Source organism: Trachypithecus francoisi, unplaced genomic scaffold (genome assembly GCF_009764315.1).
Source record: "Trachypithecus francoisi isolate TF-2019V2 unplaced genomic scaffold, Tfra_2.0 Lachesis_group14, whole genome shotgun sequence".
NCBI lineage: Eukaryota > Metazoa > Chordata > Mammalia > Primates > Cercopithecidae > Trachypithecus > Trachypithecus francoisi.
The window spans coordinates 1,316,079-1,331,260 of NW_022681459.1; the positions used below are offsets into that span (position 1 = coordinate 1,316,079).

The 15,182-nt window shown below is 40.4% G+C and overlaps 1 protein-coding gene across 4 annotated transcripts in view; it reads right to left on the reverse strand.

The window, feature by feature from the left end:
* NRIP1 (nuclear receptor interacting protein 1) overlaps nt 1–14,956 on the reverse strand; it is a 106,679-nt gene extending 91,723 nt beyond the window's left edge. For 2 of the 4 annotated variants that reach the window (XM_033232178.1, XM_033232179.1), the window contains exon 1: nt 13,782–13,915. The gene's annotated coding sequence lies outside the window, so the exon portion shown is untranslated. Of the gene's footprint in view, nt 1–13,781; nt 13,916–14,771 lie in introns of those variants that run through there. The other 2 variants (XM_033232180.1, XM_033232182.1) reach the window with 2 other exon arrangements.
* Between the last annotated feature and the right edge of the window lie 226 nt (nt 14,957–15,182).

Consider the following 15,182-nt stretch of genomic DNA (forward strand, 5'->3'; position numbering starts at 1 on the left):
ACGGCTGCAGCCTGGTCTCTCTCCTAGCTCCTGGACCAATGCTGGGGCTTTCTCATGTGGCCCTGAACGTCAGGCTGTGCCTCCAAGAACTCATGAGTACAATAAACTGTGTTTTCCTGAGCCTCTCCCATGTCTCCTTTTCACATGCACCTGACTGACCACATAAAAGAACACAGAACTCTGTGTGTGTGCGCGCGTGTGTGTGCGTGTGTGTGTGTGTGTATTTTCATTTTATTTTCCCTCATTCAGGAGGTCAATAAAAAATTATTACACCTTTAAAAAGAGGTACCTAAATAAACAAACCTACCAATTCTGTATGCAAAATTAAATCCTGGACTGGCAGTGTTGCTCAGATAACACTCAGAAAAGAACAATGTGTCTGAAACTGTAAGGAACAGGTCAAAAACACTCCATTTAAAATGTGAACACCTGCTACAGAATATGTTAATTCACAAGTCCATCTAGGAAATGTTTTTCTTCCTCCCTCACCTGTTCCCCCACCTATCTTGCATTCAACTCCATAAACAGCAGTTCTCCCCCATTATAAAACAGTTGACGGTTAAAACAATGAGCCAACCAAGAAAGGATAATATTCTATAACTGACATTTACTGCATTGGCCTTGGACTTCTAATCTTTACCAGACGGGCACACAAATCAATCCATCAGCTCATAAAGGTGTGCTTTTTTAACCTCTAAAACAGATGGGATTGGCCAGAAGTGTCTGGCATGTCAAACTGCTAATCACTGCTGCCCTTTGCACAAAATAACCCACTTAAGTTGAGGCATGGTTGCACTGTCACCGACATTAGTTTGTGGGAAACCCATTTAACTGTCACACACTCCTGCCACTCCTGCTCTCCCTTAATTAAGCCTAATGCCTTATGCTTTGACCTTTTGTTCTAGCCTATTAACCCTATCTAGTACAAGTTCAATTATGTTAAGCTAAAAACTTTGCTGTAAAATATTAAATGCCAAGCTCAAAAAATCATAAGGGACATCCTCCCAGCCCTAAGTTCTATTCACCCTGATACTCAATACATTCGAAAGTAAAACCTCACTTTCAAAGTAACACTGATACTGAAGCAAGGAGACGTTAAATGACTCGCCCATTTCATAGCTTTTCCATGGCAAAGCCTCACTAAAACCTATCTAATCCCTAGTTCCAATTCTTTAATCTCCATGGTGTTTCTGATTAATAGTTAAACCACCCGGAAGTGTGTTAAGGACACTAACATTTTCACAACGAATTATTATCCTTCAACATCCTCTAGAATATGCTATGCAAAGAGGTCTAAAACAAAATAAAACTGTGACTTCAGTAGTTGAGAAGTAATGATTCCTTTCCCCTCCCACACATCGAAACTTCCTGTCCTATCCCCTCACTATTTTTCTTTTTTCCTTTTTAAAAGTAACAATGGTCATTGAGAACTACTAAATCCTGCAACACTCACAAGGTAGTATGTACAACCACTATTTTTCCCCCTGATACTTCACTGAAGTATTAATACAGCCAATGGCTTAAACTACAGAAAGCAATTACAACTTGCTACTTATCCTCACCGGACAAATTCACGCAGCATATCTTTTCAAATATGTCTTTTTTACACCTATATGCATATGAATTGCTGTTCACATTTACCAGAATTCCAAAAAACAGAACCAAAACACTTTCCATTTCACTGTAAAATAAAACAAAATGTAGTCCAAACTAACATGCTATCATTAAAGATATTTTAGTTTTACCATAGTGATGTATACTGTTATTTTTCCTTTCATTAACTTCATACAATTAGAAAAAAATGTTTTTACCGCCCTCACTGTGACACTTTAAACAACTTAAAGATCAGTAACATAAAACAAAATTTGAATTTCTGATTGGTGTGAAGAAATCCATATTAATTTTAGATTTTCAAAAGATTTAAAATCAGATTTTAATTTTACTTTTCCTGACTGCCCAAAGGTCCATTTTTACCTATTCTCAATATTCACAAATATTGTCAGCTTTTGCCTTAAGCAACCCTAAACTTTACAGGTTTCAAGTAACATGCCATTAAATAGAATAAACAATGATTTTGCAAAAGCAAGATCATTTAGAGTGCTGCCAAAACAATGAATAATCTCAATGAGATAATTTATTAAAGGAGGAAAAAAAGAGAAAAAGAGTTTAAAATTCAAAGTGAATGTGTTTGTGTTATTAGAATGATGCCTGCAAAGGAAAGCATTCCTTGGCATTATCGGGAAGAATACCCATGGAAGTGTAAAATGTAAAATCAACAGATCGATGTACGGTCAAAGCTAAACAAACACTTGTATCGGGGCAACTACCAGCAACTTGAGTTTTATTCACCCTTTTCACTGCAAAGGATAATAGTGTTAATTTCAATCAGACATTATGCCTTACCTACAACTTTTAGTTCATGAAACAGAAATTAAGTTTGGGTGTCTGCTGAGGAAACCAATGGTGGGAAATTCACACTCACAATTAATGTAGAGAAATTCATGCATTTCTATAACATACTGACTGACACTAATGAACAATGAAGGAAAAGTTGTTCAGGAACTCAGGATAAGTAAGCACTGGTGGAAAGCACACAGTAGAACACAGTGCATAAATAGTAAATGTGCTCATTTTTCTGCCCTTTTACTTCATACATTAGTCCACTAAGCTTGTTCCTTTTTGCTATGATTTACAAGCAGGTGAATACACAGACATGTAAGCCAAAAGAAATATACTGTCAAACACTCATAAAGTTACCTTTGCTTTAAAAAAAAAAAAAAAAAAAAAACTTTGCCTTCACAAAGCAAGAAACTAGGTTAAAGTTATTTTAAGAGCATCTGTTAAAAATCAATGTTATAAATATATATCCTTATAATTCATTTATTTTTATTAGCATTTTAAAATAAATTTCTCATCTAGAAATCTCTGAGCTCCATTTCAAAATAATTTTATTTTCTGTCTCTTACCAGCAGTTATTAATGAAGTTGAATATCATGGTGTTCTAAGAGTCAGGAAATTGACCTTTAGTGAAGAGCAAATCCTAATTTTTAAAATACAAAAGGGCTTCATATACTGCTTAATCCTATAACTTACCAAATTCTGAATCATCAATTGTTCTTGACACCCTCTTAACTTTTAAGGTTACTGCTCACCAAAATTAACTCTATATGTGAAATGTTAAGATTTCCACCTTCCCAAGCCATCAAATCCAATGCAGTTAAGTGTGCCCAGCTGGGGGGTCCTTCTGACTACTGGAAGTGATGCTAAGGAAACTGCCTAGAAGGCTCTAGAAATATTATTATTCATTTCCTTACAAAAAAAATGTTGTCCCCGAAAATTTTGCTAAACATGTTTTCTAATATATTATAATTTGTGTATTACTGCAGAAATGTAGTATTACAAAACAAATTATTTCAAGTACCAATTAATCATAATGTCACTAACAGTCAGGTTCACTTTTTCCCTCATAATTAGTATGCCTGGAAAGAAGATAATAAATTTTAAGGAAAAAACTATCATTCCTTTTAAAAGTCCTAATTTAAATGGACTAAAGAAAAAACGTAGAAGAGCTTCCATTATTCGTAAGTTATACATAATAATTAACAGTTGCTATGCATAAATACATAAAGGTCCTATTGCTGACCCAAGTGAGCCAAATTTTGCCAATGGTTGGGACTGGTACAGTTCAATTCAACAAATGCTTACAGACATCCTTCTGTGTGCCAGACACTTACAGGACCAACAGTACACTGATGAATAAGCTCCTATTCATGGAGTTCTACCAAGGAAAACAGCTATAACACAAGTTTAACTTTTACAATCAGGGTGTACACAAAACCATGAAAGAAGATCTCATCTTGTTAGAGGCTTGGGGACAGAAGTTAAGCCTACAAACTCCCTTGCCCACTGTACCATGAGGGAGAATATTCCTTTCCAATTTGTTTCACCAAGGTCAGGAGCATGGCCGGTGTGTGGTCCATGAAAAGGTCTACATATAGATTTCTTCTCTCCTGCTCTCTTTTCTAGGAGTGTAGACCAATGTGCACTTGGTTCATGGCACATTATCACCACTGGTCCACACAGTGCCCCCTTATCTTATTTGTTACCTTTCTCAAGAGAATAGAGGAATGGGGTCCATAACCTTTGCAATACATTTCCAGTTGAACCAACAGACCCAACCACCTCCGTGACTGGTGTCGGAAGACTACTCATCAGTAAAAAGTAGAGCTGGCCTGTGAGTGCTCTGGTCAACTAAAGGTATCTGGCTTTGTTCATCTACAAATAAATAACAAGTCTCCCTATTTCTTTTTAAATAGAATTCCAAATGTATGTAACATGTAAAACAATGCCACTGTATTAACATGTACATAACTGTACTCTTTGTGTTTTTTAATTCTCAGCCTGGAAATTACATTTCAAGTACTAGAATATTCAACAAATCCTAAGACTTCTACGAAGACCATGAGAAGAAAATAAGGTATTAGAACAAAAGTGAGGCAGCCAGCCATTTCTCATTCCACGTCTCAAGACCTAGTTCTTATTATTATAGATCCCTTCTTGGGGTTAGCTTGGATTTTACTGCAGGATCCATCATCAAAGGTTATTAACTATTCCTTACCACCTGGGACACGAACCCCTCCTTCTGAGACTGCTTTGACAAAAATGAACAAAAAAGTGTGAAATAAATCAAGATTTGACTGGTCATCCTAGGTCCACCCAACTGCTAGCTGAATGACTTTCAAAATGTCTTTAAATTCTTAAGGACTCAATTTCTTCCTCCGTAAAAGCAGACAGTAACTGTTTTGGACATTATAACTTAATGGCAATAACAAAAACTACAGGAAGATAAGTAATCGTTTACCCCATTGTATCACATGGATCCCCTGGCAATTAAAAAAAAAAAAAATGAACGAGATATTAAGAAATAAAAAGGAAAACAGAGTAAAGACGAAACAAAAATAGAGAAAGGAGGAAACCCACGAGAAAAGAAAAAGGCACACAAGCACTAAATGGTAGCATTTTATCATTATTTTATTTATAGTCTACACTAGCTGGGTGCTCTTCCATACACAAGATGCATCTAAAACCCAACTTGTTTGATAAATGGGGGGAGGACAAGGTGCCCCTAAGATAGGCGTGCTTAAATCCAGAGCAGCCATAGCTTTTATCAAATTCTCTTTCAACCTGAAAAATCTAACGATTCTATGAAATCACTTCAATTTGTGAAAGCCTAAGCAAAAGAAATTCAAAGTTATTTAAAAAAAAAGAAAAAAGAAAATGTAACTTTGACTCAGGTCAGTCAAGTATTACCAGGATAGATAAAAGCAGATTTTTAGCAATAGTTAACAATTCATTGCCTTAGGTTTTGCCACAATAATAGCAAACATCCAGATATTGGAAAGGAATCAGACGGTAGATTAAAAAAAGACTGTTTTCAATCCTTATATTTGGCATCACATAGATTCACTGTATTTTAATTCTTTTTTTTTTTTTTAAGAAAAGCATGGATCAGTTAAGGAAACAATATAAGTTCATTCTGATCTTTAGGAAGCCATTCTTCCCCCCATATTGTTGACTTTCACAATTTCTCTTTTTTCTTATTTGGCCAAAATATAATGCATTCTCTAAACAAAAGATAGATGCAAAATGTTTCCTTTGCAGCTTTTATACAAATCTCTTGCTTTTCCAACATTATTTGGCAACTCAAAATCTAAAGCACCGTAGAAAATATTATGTTTACGAGTCTTATTATTCATCCTTGTGTCTCCAATATAGTTTCAATTTGACTATACCTTTCAGTATATAGGGAACCACTCAGCTTGAATCTTTTAGGTTCAAAATTCCATAAATTTTAAATGAGGCAAGTAAAAGGAGGTGGAGAAGCTCATAACTCAATTTCTTATGGCTTTAACAATAAAAGCACGTACCTAGTATGTACTTAAAAACGTACTATGTGTCACAAAGCTCCCCAACTCAACAATCTCCCTCCTGACCAGTCTACTCTCAAAATAAAGTCAACTACTCCTCATCTCTCTACTTCCACTTCCTTCCATTTCACAAATGCATTGTCAATTTCCTCTTTGTATTTCAGAGACCAGTTTATCAGCACAGCATAGTCTTGAACAAAATTGTTGTGAGTGAAGATAGCGTAATTAAAAAAAAAAAATCATGTTAAGAATTGTAATAGTCAAGGGTTGTAACTTTTCAACCAGGAAGAGCTACCGTTCTGAATTTGCTACAACTGCTCCTTGAAGTGGACAAACATAATTAGCCTTGGGAACACACAGATTAAGACCATGACAAGCTATTTTAATGAATTATATCAAGAAACATAGCTGCTTTCACTGCCTCAAATAACACTGCAGTACAACAGCTAGCATTGGAGGGAAAAGAGCCTGTGTGGCAGCCCTTGGTGACTACATTTCCCTCCAGTGCACTGCAGGCAGCAGGACATCAGCGCTTTGAGAACTAGCATAAACTGCTGCAGAATCATCGACTGGCAACAATGTGCCTTCCCAGAGAGCCTGGTCTTGCAGAATCCAGGCTATGAGGCTTGAAAATGCTGCATGAATTTTGTGGCTACCAGGTTGGGAGCAAGGTTTTTTAACGGCTTCCTGAAAATCAGATGGCAACCGGTTTTCTCTTCAAACAATGGTATATTCTTAAAGGAAATCAAATTATCAATGAAATTAGCCATGTGCCCGCAGGCAAGTTAACTACTCTTGCATTTCTCAGACTAGGTTTCCTTATCTCTAAACTAGAGAAAATGATACCTGGATGTCACAGCGGAATTGGAAGGATTAAAAGACAAAATGTGTGTAAAGCTTCCAGCACAATGACTGGCACAAAACGGTTGCCCCAAAAAGTTCAACACTCTTCCTTTCCCTGCTCCCCCTCCCAACAAAACAGGAAAAGGCAAGAGGCAAGTAACTAAACAACTTCTTAATATTCCAAGTTTCTACCCAATCATCTCTTCTTCTTTTAAAACCACAGGCTTGAAATCTTTACTGTTCACTGTCAACAACAGCATATACTGCTATAAAGTCAGAATTTTAGAATTTAGAAATCAAATCTAACTAACCCCTTATTCAACAGATGCTGCCGGGGAAAGAAAAGGGCTTTCCTTTTATCTGTATCATCTTGATTTAGTAGCAGAACCTAAACTCGAAAAATAAACGTGGAAGAACAAAACAGGAATACTATTTTTTAATATGTTTTTCAAAAATCAAACCTGAGCCTACATGACCCATTGTGCAAACAGTCCCTTTAGGAGAAAAGCTGCAACTGTGATTAATTTCTCTTGAGAATATTTCTTATTTCCCATTTGGAGAGTTTCACATGTTTCCAAACACATTTTCTTGATGTCCTCCATGTTATTGTGTACTCTCTCCTTCCCCTAATTTGTTTCTTTTCCAGTGTATAAATCTATTGCTCTATTATAGATTATTATATATATAAACTCATAAATTCAGGAATTTAAAAAAAATCTTGAAAAGCATGCTTTTCAGAAACCATTACAATCTGTTAAACAGTTGCTCTCTCTCAACTTCTAGAAAGATCCCTCAAGAGAGAAGTCCCTTTTTCATTCCAAACTTCTAATTCTCAAATTTTGATTATGTCCTGCTAGTTACCAAAAACTCCATTATACTACTACTCTCATTTCAATATTGTACATAAGCAATTTCCCATCTTACTAATGAAATGCTTTTTTAATGCAGTAACATATTTAACATGTGCACGTTATGAAGAGTATAGGCAAACTCAACTATTAAAAACATGTAAGTATTAGGAAAGCCATCTTAGTCACTATATGTGACTACAGCTAAGCTTTTCTCTTACGTATCTAAAGCAAATCACCAAACTTTTACCTAGTACCCTCATATAGTTAGATAAGAAAGTAAAAGTAAAATAATCAAAGCAGACTACTTCTAACAGCAGAAGCTCCAAACTCCTTAGTTTCTCTGTTGTGCTCAATCCTTTAGCAAATTACAGGCTTGAAAACAAGGAGTAGCTCTGACTATCACTTAACAAGTGACTAAGAAATGACTTTGTTAATTAGAAGTCCAAGGGTGACAGGCTCCTTTCCACCAAAGCTCTGAATAAACACCAACATCAGGTCAACCAGAGCTGTCTTGGTCCCAAGAGTAGCTTAAGCTGATGACTCAAATTCCCAGCAGGATTCTAGTTTAATATTTATTGAAACTCTGAGCTTAGTCACACAGTGACTTGGAATTTAAGGCACATGGGGTCTCTTCTTTCCATCCTTAAAGATATTTTTGCTAAGTGACACAAAGTTAAAGAGGCAAGATGGGTTTTAATTTAGAGTTTTTATTCCCTGAGGTGTAAAAAGTTAAAATTTTATTTTCTGGGGAGAGTGAACCATACTAGCTCTGAATTTCAAACACAACTATTAACCCTGTCAAATAATTATATTATCAAGTTTTACAAAACTGTTTTTTTTATTTTTTTATTTTTTCTACCCAGCCCTATGTACTGAAAATGGACAGAAGGAAGGGAGGGAAGGAGGGAAGGAAAGGGGGAGAAAGGATGAATGGATGGATGTCACAATCACCTTTCTAGCCAAAGTTGCAACATATACTGGAGTTCTTGAAATTATTTCAACCAAAAAAAGGATCATATGACTCATAATTTGTTTAGCAGGTAATTATTCACCCCATTATCTTCAAGAACAATCTATCTTAAAATTGTGTATAGCTTTTTTAAAAATCTTAATACTAAGAGGATCCTTTTTTTCATAACCCCAAAGAGTGTTTTTTTTCCCTCTATTTTCGAGTTGCCAGCCTTCTCAATTCTTTAAATCTGATTCACATTATACTACTTTTAGAGTTCTAGGCTAAATGTTTATCCCTAGCATGATTCAAAGTATTAATTTCAACAAAATCCTAATATAATGATACAATGTATCACATTTATTTTTAACTCTTTCCTATTCTTCTGTTTTAAGAACTTAAGGAAAACTATTTTATGTTTCGGGTGCATTTTGATAAGCTAAAATACCACAAATTTTGTAATGCTTCATTTGTAATATTTGCAAGATAGTGTGGGGACCAATTTGAATTTCAAGGTTCATGATATAGAGTATATACCAGAACAGTGAGAAAAGTTAGTATAAATTCCTACTCATCTCAGTTTGTATATTTATTGCAACAAATTAAAATTGCATTTTGTAACTCATAGTAAAACAAAAGGAAAGTTCTGTTCTAAATAAACTCCAATCTTCAGAATCCTATACATTCAGTATCCATCAACCTGAACACTAAATTTCAAGAAAAAACAACAGATGGGCATCCATATCATAGTTTGCAAAGAAACCCTGGTAAGACTTCAGGAGTTTCTGTGGTCTCCATTTTCCCCCTACCATGAATCATAGGTAATGTGCTTAAATAAAGCATTCTTTCTGCAGTTATTTACATTGTTTATCTTTATCAAAGATCCTATAAAATAATTATCCAGTTCACCACGCAAACTTTAGCACTCAGAACACTGTTTTCCCTGTTGATGAAGACCCTCGGAAAATTCCAGATCTTAAAAGATTAAAGAAAATGTGATCTAACATTAATTCATTTTCCTCCAAACAAAGTATAACTCCTGATTCCATGCTGGTACCCAGTTTTGATCCTCTACTTTAGAGATATCTCAGAGACATTCAAAACAAAGTGGGAACATGCACAAATAGGGAACTTGTCATTTTTCACCCTCAAACAACCACTATTTATATAATATTGCTGGCCTCATAAAAGGGAATAGAGAATCCATTACCATCAGCAATTCATGCCTCTGCTTCAGCATCAGATGCAAACAGGATACAGAAACTAGATCTCTCTCCTCCATTTACTTTTTGTTCATTCCAACCTCTCGACATAATCTTTAGTTCCATTCCAATGGCCTGTTTCATCATCTGACACTCCTGGTTTTTTACCTTCTCAAGTCTTAGCAGCCACACTGGTGTTACATTTCTCTAATTGTTGTGTTATCTAAATATTACAGGAGGAGCCTGCTCCTTCCCCCTCCCCCAAAAGTCCCTGAAAAAACAACTTAAGGAAATGCAACTTGAATCTTTTTAGTTCACAGATTCAAACTCATACATCCTGCGAGCCCCCTAGCATATCTTGCTGAAATTTTTCTTTTGACTTTTCAATAGTTGTCAAGATTATTTTAATGAAAATATTTCTCCAGTTGGAAGACATGGGTATATAGGACTTTGCTAGAATGATAAATGCTTTTTCCCAGTCTTCATCCGTGTTAACAGTAAATCATTATTAAACAAACACGCAAAATAAAACCCACTCTAATTGTGTATCAGTCACCTGAAGGGGCAGAAGAGAAAAGTAGGAGAGTGAAGAAACTTCACCCCAACCACAGTCAAGAAGGAAAGCTGCAACCAAGGCACTTTTCACAGAAGAAAATATCCAAAGATGTAGACGCTGTTTATTTTAGAAAAGGGGAAGAAAGCAAGGGAGGGAGGGAGAGGGTAGAGAAGAGACTAGAACTCCTCTTCTCTTACTAACCTACATTAAAAACTAATTGTATCAAGCAATCTCAAATGCAAAACTGACCCTATCACAATTTAAAGTGAATAATGCTTTCCTTGACAAAAATTTGATATTTTAAACTCATTCTGAGCAAAATTATCTTTTAACCTGATACACCAAACTATTAGTTTTTCCCAAACAACAATTAGAACATGAGCTTTTAAGTTTCTTACATTCTTCATGTTTTAAAATGAAAAGCCAAATTCCTTTAACTTCATATATCCTAAGTCACTCTGATTTAAAATTACTTCTATGTCACTGTCTTCTAGCACTGGTCTGCAATAGAATCTGTGCAATTAACAATAATCTTCTTCCCTCTGATCTTTCTAGAGTCAAGGATGGCATATCTCCTTATCTTATTTGTTCCATTAGATTGGCATATTTTGCCTCATCTGTCACCTTCTATCAAACTCTGCTTTCAGATATGCGTTAATTCATTTTTAGTTGTCCTCAATGTTCTAAAATAGTGATGTTTGACAGAATTAATACAGTGCTCTAGTTCTTTCTGTTCAACCGGTATTTAATTAAAGATCTTGGAGGTTATCTTTCTCTCAGGCTATACCACTTAAAGGAGGAACATTACTTCCTCCATGGACAATGTGATAAGCCACATGGCAACAAAGCTGCCTCCCTAACGTCTCTCATTTAATAGACTGCTTTACCACATATAAACTACCAGCAAAACAGATTATCACTTTAATTCACATTGATTTTACTTTTCCTATCTCTGAACCACAACTCTGCCATGGGCTGCGTTCTCTCAACTTCTGAATTTCCCCAATTTCTGTAGTTGTAATGCTCTCCTATATTTTTGCTTTTGTTTCATCTGGACTTCAAAAAGTTCTAATGGCATCTGATTTGGAAGAGTTCTTGAATCTCTGAAAATAACGCAGAAGTCTTTAAGCAATCAGAACCGCCTTGGCGCACAAACTGAAAACTCCGTTTCAAAATCTTTTCAATTAATATCTTTTGCAGAATAGCCCACTCAACTTGATATGTCATAATTTTCCATTCTAAAGGTGGCACGGATAATTTAAATTGGCACTTGCTATTTATTACTTAAATAATTGTTCTCTTGGATGGCCTTTTGAAAGCTAGTACTTCTTAATCATTTTCAACTGTATCAGAACTATAACAGACATGTCAATTTAAGCAAACTTCATGAGCAATAAACTAACAAACAGACTCTAGGTGGTGGTATAGGTTATTTTTTATCATGATGTTTTGCACTTATAACTGCAAGAGTCAGAAAAGCCTTTAGTCTCTTCACACATTTCTTTAGTGCAAAGTTAACAATATTTTAGGCTGTTAAAATTAGCAAAATCCAAGTTCTGCAGAGTTTGGAAATGTATGTAAAACAGGCATTAAACCTGGTTTTCAACTAACTTCCCACAGGCATTAAACCCGCTTTTTCACCTAACTCATTTGAATAAAATCAACAACGAACAGTCCTTTTTTTTTTTTTTTTTTTTTAATATTTTGATGTGTATTTTGCTCACACTCCTAGGGCACTTCCTAGGGTAAGTTTGGAAAGAGGTCTTTCTCCACTAGCGTATGACACAGACTAGAGCAACCAATCCTGTAACCTGCAGGGCAGTAGCTGTTCCACTGATTGATTCTCCTTCTTTGTCTCTAGGAACTATGCGCAGGCAGAAAAAAAGTTACTATAGGTGATGAAGCCAGTGCTCCCTGAACCAAATAAACCCTATCGACATTACCAAACTGCTGGGCAAAAGCAGAGCAATCCACTTACTTGGAAGGTGAAAAACACTTCAACATACACCAGGCGGCAACCGACACTTAGGGGCCAGGCAGATGAAACACCACTTGTTTAAAAAGTCTATTATTTCACTGTCTCTTCAACAAAGGTGGAAAACTGATGATTAAACATTGAATAATGCCACCCACTTACTAGACCTATGATTCACTAATAAGCATTCAATGCAATTCATAACTTTAAAGAATGAATTACCGAAGCCCCTTGCTTCACAAATTTTCCCAAGAAACAGAAAGAGCATTCATCCCTATAACCCGACAACCATTTTTACTATGGACACCTACAGATGGCTTCTCTTCCTCTAAGGACACAATTTCCTTCACAGTCCCACATGTAATCATTTACAATACCAGAGACAAACTCCAACTCAGTTCCACCAGCCGAGTTTTTAAAAATCCTTGTGCCTAAGAACGTCTTTTTTCCCCAAAGTAAAATGTGCCATTAAAAAATATTTTTAAAAAGCAAAAGTGCTTATCATTCCGTACTTCTTTTACTACCTTCAGCAGCCAATTATTGACGTGATAAAAGGTAGAAACTCCTGGAATGCTTCAGAGATCAACATGTGTCACAGACTCCCAGGCTGTCCGCCTCTAAGACACAGTTGGTTCCTTTGTTCCTTCAGACTGAACACCAACTCCTGATTAAAATTGGGAAACTACTTTGGAAGGGATGTGAGGGTCTGCAGAATACGTCCACGGAAACCTTCATAAAACAATATTCAATAGTAGTAAGGCGGATACAGACGAAGGGAGAAAAGGCAGCCTCCCGGACTTCCACTGGGCTCACCCTAAATGGGAGCCTGTCCCTGGCTCCTAGTAAAATGATGGCTGAGGCCTCCGGTCCGTGAGCCACGCCATCCGGGGCGGACGGCGAGTGCGGGCAGAGCGGGCCTGGGGTCCGTTGGGGGCCCGGCGAGCTGTCCGTTTCCTATTCACTTTCCCAGCCGGGTATCCAGCGAGCACGGAAGGCAGGCACCAGGCGAAAGGCGCCGCCCAGGATCCGCCTGGACAGCAGGATCGAGAGTGGCGCGGCGAGCGGTGCCCGGGGTTCGGGACCGAGAGGGCAGGCGAGCGAGGGGCAACCCCGACCCGGCCCCCCGAGCTCCCGTGTCCGATCCCGCGCAAGGGCCACGCGACGGCCGCCCCCTTGCCCAGAACTGGCACGGACGGGCGGGCCGACCCGGGGCCACTCCACAACTTGCCGGCCCGCCGGCCCGGTCCCCCGCGAGAACCCGGGGAGACTCGAACCAGGCAGCAGAGGCAGGATTTCCCCGGAAACGCGCCCTCCCAGCCGCCCCGTGCGCGCCCGCGCCGGCCGCGCTGCCCCCGCCGCCCCGACGCCCCCGCGGCCCTGCCAACCAAGCCAGCGCCGACGCGGGCCGCGCTCCGGGGCCGTTTCCGGCAGCGCCGGCGGCCGCTACTCTGGGCGCCCTGGCCGCGGCCGTCACTCACCCCAGGCCGCCGCGGCTCCCAGCCTCCGGCTCCGTCAGGCTCGGTCCGCGAAGGCGCCTGCCGCCCCGTCCTGGCCCGGCACCCCGGCGAGCTCTTCCCTCCGACCAGCGGCGCTCCCGGCGCAGCGGCGGACGCGAGGCCACGGGTGGACGGGCGCGCGCGGGTGGCGGGCGGGCGTGGGGCCGGATCGTCCCTGCGCCTCGCCGCCGCCTCCTCCGCCGCCGCCGCCGCCTCCCGAGTTCGGGGCTCTGCTGCAATGTCTGCGAGGCTGACTTTGAGCGCCTCGCTCGCCGCCCGCCCGCAGCCGCGCTCCTCCCTCCGCCGCCGAGTCCGCCGCGGCCCAGTCCCTCCCCTCGCCGCCCCACGCCATTCAGCTCTTCAGCCAAGTTTCTTAACCCTTTTCTCCCCCTCCCTCCCATTGTCAGCCGGTCAGGAGGAAGCCGTGCGGGTCCGGGCCGCTCGCGGGAGCTGCGGAGCCCCCTATGGTTCGTGGATTTCCTCCTCGCCTGCTCTCCGGGTGGCTCAGACGGGGCTGCAGGGCCCGGAGGCAGCGAAAGGACGGCGTCCCCAAGAGGGGCTGCTCGGCGCGCCGGGCCGTCCGCCGGGCTCCCAGCTCTGTCCAGCCGCCTGCGACCGCTGCAGACGCCTGGACAGCTCCTCCTGGGAACCCGGGGAAGCGCTCTCGGGACCCAGGCCGAATGCTCCCATTTGGGCAGAGCCTGGGGACCGGGGCACCCCAGACGCCCCAGGGTCCCCGCCTGGGTGCTGGCGCCTTAAACGTCTACCTCCTCCCCTTCACCCCACAACACGCGCTCCCTGGGCCCCCTTTCACCCCCTACCCAATTTCTATCTCCTTGTAATCTGTGTGTCCTGCTTTAATCTTGGGGGGCGCGGGCGCGAACTCTGGGTCACTTTGACCCCACGCCCAGCACGTAGTAGGCACCCAGCCCTCATGTGGAGCGACTCCGGGAGGAAAACTAGGAAGGAGACCTGAGGAGCGCCCCGCTCAGCTCCCTGGACAGACGTAGGACCCAGGAGCAGGGTTAATCCTCGGCTGCTTTGTCACTGCGAAGTCTCCAGCGGAGTCTGTCAGCCAATCTACATCGTCCCCGGGAAGGATCTGACCCAACCAGACAAGGCAAAAGGAGCAGGGCTGCCACTTCTTCAGCAGCTCTCCTCGGTTCAGTCTCCGAATAAGAAATAACAATTACATCACGAGGCCGGGGCGGCAGCGCGGTGGAGCCTCTTGGTTTCCTGCAGCCTAATCTCGCTGAACCCGCCTTTAAATTGGGGGGGGGGCTACAGACTGGTGAAACGAGAAAGTGGAGGGAGGAGAGAGTCATACGAAACCATAATTTCCCCTTATCCGTGTATTTGCTGTTTTAAAAATTGTATCCTCAG